This window comes from Leptodactylus fuscus, chromosome 5 (assembly GCF_031893055.1).
Source record: "Leptodactylus fuscus isolate aLepFus1 chromosome 5, aLepFus1.hap2, whole genome shotgun sequence".
NCBI lineage: Eukaryota > Metazoa > Chordata > Amphibia > Anura > Leptodactylidae > Leptodactylus > Leptodactylus fuscus.
The window spans coordinates 30,599,110-30,606,884 of NC_134269.1; positions in this window are offsets into that span (position 1 = coordinate 30,599,110).

Sequence of the window (7,775 nt, forward strand, 5' to 3'; positions counted from 1 at the left end):
TATTAATTCCATGGTGCTGTACATTATTATATTATTTCCATGGTGCTGTACATTATTATATTAATTCCATGGTGCTGTACATGATTATATTAATTCCATGGTGCTTTACATTATTATATTATTTCCATGGTGCTGTACATTATTATATTAATTCCATGGTGCTGTACATTATTATATTATTTCCTTAGTGCTGTATATTATTATATTATTTCCATGGTGCTGTACATTATTATATTATTTCCTTAGTGCTGTATATTATTATATTAATTCCATGGTGCTGTACATTATTATATTATTTCCATGATGCTTTACATTATTATATTATTTCCATGGTGCTGTACATTATTATATTATTTCCATGTTGCTTTACATTATTATATTAATTCCATGGTGTGTACATGATTATATTAATTTCACGGTGCTGTACATTTATACAAACAAATATAATACTAACAGTGATCGGCTGGCACAGTGGGGTAGAGGGCCCTGCCTGCGAGAGCTTACAATCTATGAGGGAAGGGGGATAGAGACAGAAGGAGAGGGGGAGACTGTACAGATGGTGGTGTGGTGATAGTAGTGTTATTGGGGGTTGTAGGCCTTCCTGAATAGGTGAGTCTTCAGGGCCTTCTTGAAGCCTGTGATTGTGGGGGTCAGTCTTATGTGTCTTGGTAAGGAGTTCCAGACTATGGGGGATGGAGGAGAAGGTATGTGTGGGATCACCCTGAATCTCCTGTGCATGGCATGTACTGGAACATCGGAAATGGCGCGGCTAGTGGTAAATATAGGCAATCACGTAAAAGCTTATACCAGACTGTAGACAGCCAACACAGTTGGAGCAGGTTTTATGCAGCGAGACTAAACAAGTGCAGTAAAAGAAAACATTTATTGTTCTTGAATAAGTAATGTTTCGGGATAATGGCCTCTTAAGTATTGAAAACTTCCTTGAGCCGCAAATGAATCAGTCTCTGATCTTAACAAGCTCTGTCTGTATAGGCCATGATGTCCTTCAACACAGCCAAGAATCACATGTATCCTATACATTAGTCACAGTCACTATTATGGATGGTTTAAGACTACAAGATCTATTAGCAATAAATGACACACAAACAAGGGTCTGGGAAGACAAAGGAGGGTCTTTGTAATGGGGTTTATGGCAGGGCAGTAAGAGCAGACAAGCTACTGATAAAGGGCTTCAGTGACAAATTGCTCTTCCGGAGAACATGGAGACATTAAACATGGTAACAAGAGGCTTTCCACGAAGACAATTCTCCAGACCGACCATCTTATGGAAAGACTGCGGTGATTCTAAGAGAAGAGTTTGAGATATGAGTTCACCAGAACCATGGATACGAGCAGATACGTCATCTTGGATGGAAAGGACAACTGAATGTACAACTGCTTTATGGCTACAATGTAAATGTTTCCATAGCTTGGTTTGGCTGAGGGTTCTTGTGTTTACAATGAGGAAAGGAAATATACATAGTCAGATACAGTGGCGTCAGTGGCATAACTACCGCTATAGCAGCAGAGGCAGCTGCCACAGGGCCCGGGACATTAGGGGGATCGGTGACAGCCGCTACCGCTGCTTTTTTTTTTTTTTTTAATAGGCCGTTACTGGCTGGAGTTACTCCAGCCGGTAACGGGCCCTATTTATTTATTGACACCGCGGGCCACACAAAGACTATTATTATACTCGAGGGTCTTTGCAGACCCCTGAGTATAATGACCGGAGGCCCGGGAGAGGTAAGAAACATAAAAAACACTGTTACTTACCTCTCCATGATCCTGCCAGGCTTCAGGCCTAGTTGTCTGACGTCTCTGACGTCCCATGACCCCAGCCTGCGTCCCTTGTCATGTGACGTCTGACGTCATTGAAGAAGGACGACAGTGGAGGGCTGCAGCGGAGACAGGGAACAGGTAAGCATCAGTAGTTTTTTATGTTTTTATTCCCCCGGGTATCCGATTATAATACTCTGGGGTCTGAAAAGACCCCAGAGTATGATAATTGTTTATGGGTGTCAACAATGGAGCATAATACTGAGTGCAGGGGCCACTAAGGGACATAATACTGTGTGCAGGGGCCACTAAGGGACATAATACTGTGTGCAGGGGCCACTAAGGGACATAATACTGTGTGCAGGGGCCACTAAGGGACATAATACTGTGTGCAGGGGCCACTAAGGGACATAATACTGTGTGCAGGGGCCACTAAGGGACATAATACTGTGTGCAGGGGCCACTAAGGGATATAATAGTGTGTGCAGGGGCCACTGAGGGACATAATACTGTGTGCAGGGGCCACTAAGGGACATAATACTGTGTGCAGGGGACACTGAGGGACATAATACTGTGTGCAGGGGACACTATGGGGGATAATACTGTGTGCAGGGGCCACTATGGGGGATAATACTGTGTGCAGGGGCCACTAAGGCACATAATACTGTGTGCAGGGGCCACTAAGGGACATAATACTGTGTGCAGGGGACACTGAGGGACATAATACTGTGTGCAGGGGCCACTATGGGACATAATACTGTGTGCAGGGGCCACTAAGGGACATAATACTGTGTGCAGGGGCCACTATGGGGGATAATACTGTGTGCAGGGGCTACTAACGGACATAATACTGTGTGCAGGGGCCACTAAGGGACACAATACTGTGTGCGGGGCCACTATGGGGCATAACAGAGCACGCAGGAATGCGGAAGAGGGGGTCGGTCGAGGTCTTCGGTGTCAGTCGGGGTGGGGGGGCTCATGTGAAAAGTTCGCCAAGGGGCCCCGCCATTCCTAGTTACGCCACTGGTCAGATATCTCTAGTGCCGGCTAAATCTTCCCCACTGAACAATCTACCATGCTCAATCATGTCTTCCCCCAACGGGATTGAGCTGACCTAAGTCAAATGAATATGGACAACTATATATATTCTATTTAGGAGTACTCAACAGTGCCAAAGATAATTCCAAAACTTGAGTAATCTCCTTGTGACAAAGACAGTTCTTCTCATCTGAAGACGTGGGTAATAACACTGACCCATCTCTGCCCTCTTGTTATTGGTTTTACACATATTACCACATCAAAACCCACTGAGGAAAATCCAAATTCCATGCACGTAAATGGGGTTAACATTCAGGATTTTTGGTATCGTTGTGGGAAAAGAAACCAACCACAGCAATAAGTCTTATTTTTTTCATGGATTATATGCAGAAAATTCAAGAAATAGATGACAGTGGGCCAATCCTTGTGCAAATCTGCGGCTGAAATCTGAGTGTAACAAGCAATGGGTTGTGGCCCCGGTGTGCCACCTAGAGTTTGGGCCACTATTAAGGGTGTTGTCTCACTAGCCATCCCAGTTTTATCCCATAGGGGGACTTGATTTCATTCCGAGCCACCACCTTTTGAAGTGGTCCCAGTGTAGGTAATGCCTGGCCTGGGACCAAGAGATACATAGCGCCATGGGAAACAGCAAAAAAAATTGGTCTTGTACAGTCCAAACGTCATGGCGGACATAATGGTTTCATAGGTCTCGTAGCTCAGAGGCAAGCTATGTAGTAAGGGCAACAAACTGAGCCATTGCCCTAAGCGAAGGATGGCCTAGTAGGCCTCTACTATCTGTGGGTGTGCGACAATGTTGTAGTTCATGAGTTTCTGATCATTCCAATGGAAACCAATGGTTCTCCAGAGATGGAGTACTCATTGGTAGGTAATGCATATGTAATAATGGTCCTAGATGTGATATTGAACAATCCAACCAATAACAATAATTAATAATCATTACATCCAGCTAATATTCTACAGAAAGTAGTTGAAGACCAGGACAATTTCCTTTCTTCATCTCTTGCTTATAACATGTATCCCATAATATATGGAAGTTTTCATATGGGGCCTATGACTAGATGGATCATCTCGCTGAATACTCATATCTGCAAATGAGGGCAGGCTATAGTATCTATATATTGCAAAGATAAATATATATGTATAGTATCTATACTGTACTTTCCATGGCTTGCCCCTCACCTGTGCATAATGTCTACAGAAAACAGCCATGCAATACAAATGAGGAAGTCGTCCTTTCTTGGCCACCAAAAGGTGCTTGAGGGCGATCATTATTCCCCTACAGGGGAGGTTGTATCAGATGCTAATAGTAGTGACCACACAGTAGAGGTCCATTGTCTGTAACCCACCAGCTCACAATAAGGTTTTGTTTAGAGGATCTCCTTTAGGAAATAATTGGGTATTCAAAAACAAAACAAAAAGTTCCTTAAAGGATAAGAAGTAAAGAATACTTTAGTTTAAGGAAGGCGCCATTCAAGCTGAAGATATCCCCCATCCTTCCCTTTCCCATAGCACACTGTGGACACATCTCATACTTTTTTTCACTGATAGCAATCTATGGACATGTTCCATTCATCTCTTTCCCCATAGTACACTGTGGACGTATCCAATCCTCCTCTTCTTTCCTCATGGCACAATGTGGGCACAACCCATTTTTCTTAATCCCAATAAGACACGATGGACATGCTCTATCTTTGTCTTTCCTGCTATCACACCAAGGACATGCCCCAGCTTTCTCTTACCCAATAGGACACCGAGGACAAACCCCATCCTTCATTTTCATAATAGCACGCTGTGGACCTGCACAATCCTCTTCATTTCCAATAATATACTGTGGACATGCCCCATCCTTTTCTTTCCTGATACCACAGTTGGGACATATCCTATTCTTTTCTTTCATGATAGCAGACTGTGGACATGCCCTATTCTTCTCTTTCCCATTAGCACAATGGTACCTACCCCATCCTTTACTTTCCCAATAGCACACAGGGGAATGTTCCATTCTTCTCTCTCCCGATAGTATACTGTGGATATGCCCCATCCCTCTCTTTTCCCGATAGCACACATGGGACATATCCTTTCCTTCTCTTTCATAATAGTAGACTATGAGTATGACCCATTCTTCTCTATCTCATTTGCACACTGTGAGCATACCCCATTCTTTATTTTCCCGATAGCACTCAGGGTCATGGCCCAATTCTTCTCTCTACCAACAGTATAATGTGAACATGTCCCATCCTTCTCTTTCCCCATAGCATACTGTAGATATGCCCAATCCTTCTCTTTCCTCGTAGCATACTTTGAACATGTCCCATCCTCTTCTTTCCTCGTAGCATATGGTGAACAAGTCCCATCCTTCTCTTTTCTCATAGCACAATATGGACATGCCCAATCCTTTTCTTTTCTCATTGTGGACATGTTCCATCCTTCTCTTTCCTCACAGCACACTGTGGACATGTTCCATCCTTCTCTTTTCTCATAGCACAATATGGACATGCCCAATCCTTTTCTTTTCTCATTGTGGACATGTTCCAACCTTCTCTTTCCTCGTAGCACACTGTGGACATGCCCCACCCTTCTCTTTTCTCATTATGACCATGTCCCATATCTTCTCTTTTCTCATAGCACACTGTAGATATGTCTAAGCCTTCTTTTTCCTCGTAGCACAGACATACAGTGACACATGGAGACCATATGGGTCTGTTTGGTGGCTCCATGAGCCAATGCATATTTTCCTGGGAGCAATGTTTTGAGAGGTAAATACCTCCATAACACTGCTTGGAAGATGCTACATCTGTAAATGAAGATACAGGACCATATTTTGACACCATACAGCACAGATCCATAATACATTTATTAGCATGAACCATAAAATTTTCTTAACATCTAGTTGTTGACCCAAAATCTAACTTATGGTTCGGTCTCTACAGTGCGGTAACCAACATATATGTCTTCCATCCAGAAGTTTTTTGATCCCAATATGCCTACTACATGACCTTATTGCATTCGGCTATAAGGTCAGACCAATGATGACCACATCCAGAGCATCTTCAATGTAAGAATCAAATGGCTGGACCAGTGATGATGAATGTGATATCATCTAGACCAGGTGAAGAACTTCTAATGAAGAGCACATCACTGAAACCTTCCACCCCCATTACCATTGCCCCTCACATACACGTTCAGCTGTTACCACCTAGAATTGGAAGGTGGGAAATTTTTGTTGATGTTGTGCATGGTGGTGGGACCACTCAGATGTTCTCACTGGAGAGGCAGAAGGTGAAAGTTTGAGGGGGAGAAAGCCTTCTAAGTGTACAGCTGACCCTCCAGGGAGGACAGAAGGTGAAGAAGTCACGCAGAGTTAAGGTCCAGCTGTGCATCTGGTCATGTTGTGTGGACAAGGGTTGATGGATTTAGGGAGGTATCTCATGGCCTTCCCTGATGAGGTGAGCTGTGCTTAGTGATGGCCGGAAGAATGGAACAGATGAAGAGGAATGCAAATCTCCCAAGTGTATTCAGTAAATGTACAACATGGACATCACGTACAGCTATGTAACTACTTGGATTTTCAGAATTTTTTTAGATTATGTTTTTCTTTTATAATTCAATAATATTATGTAGCTAAAATACATAAAACCCATGGGCTGTGTCTTCAACCCTATTCAATGAAATGGATCTGAGCTGCAATACCAGACATAGCCTATGGGCAAAAGTGGCGCCATTCTTATATGAGACACTTTATGCTTTGAGCCATTTACGTTTAAGATTTACTTCATATAGATATAAAGATAGATGTGAAATTAGACATAGATAGATAGATAGATAGATAGATAGATAGATAGAACATAGATAGATAGATAGATAGATAGATAGATAGATAGATAGATAAATAGATATAACATAGATAGATAGATAGATAGATAATAGAACATAGATAGATAGATAGATAGATAGATAGATAGATAGATAGATAGACTATGAGATAGACAGATAGATTCCAGCCCAACAGAGACCTTCCACCTGGAGTTCTGCAAGTACCTCCTCCATATCCACCGCAGCACCTCCAACATGGCCTGCAGGGCAGAGCTAGGCAGGCTCCCCCTATGGCTCACCATGCAGAAGAGGGCGCTATCATTCTGGACACACATACAGGGCAGCAGGCCTGGCTCTTACCACCACCAAGCCTGGCTAAACCACAGGGCCCTGAGCAAACCCGATACCCCCCAACCAAACATCAGCCACCTGCCAAGCCAAAACCCCCAACATGCTCTGAACAAGGCTCAAATAAAAGGAGCCATTGAGAGAGACAAAGAGCGGTACATTGAGGAATGGAGAAGCGTAATAAATAACTCCAAGAAACTCACCGTGTACCAGTCACTGCAAAGGGACTATACCATGGCCAACTACTTGGAGGAGCTGGTACAGCTGGCACAGCCTGGAGATGGAGACAGGGCGACACAGGCAGATGTACAAGCCACAGGAGAATAAACTGTGCCAGCACTTTGATCAGGGGGCCCTAGAAGACAAGGCCCACTTCCTGCTACACTGCACCAAATACACAGCTGTGAGGGCCGTCTACTACCAAAGACTCTCTGCCCACATCCCAGACTTAATATCTGCAGATGAGAAGAGGAAACTCTACATCCTACTGGGAGAAGAAGAGGCCACTGTGAAGATCGCTGCCCAATACGTGTCCAGCTGTCACCAAATAAGAGGAAGATGAGACCCCAGGGACTGTTATACCCCAAACCACCCACCTCACCCCACCTCCCCATATAGCGGTTACCAACTAAGAGGAAGATGAGACTCCACGGACTGTTATACCCCAATTCACCCCCCCCCCCATACAACCATCACCAACTAAGAGGAAGATGAGACCCCACGGACTTTTATACCCCGAATCACCCCCCCCGCCCCCCCCCCCCATACCCACCACTCTCCCC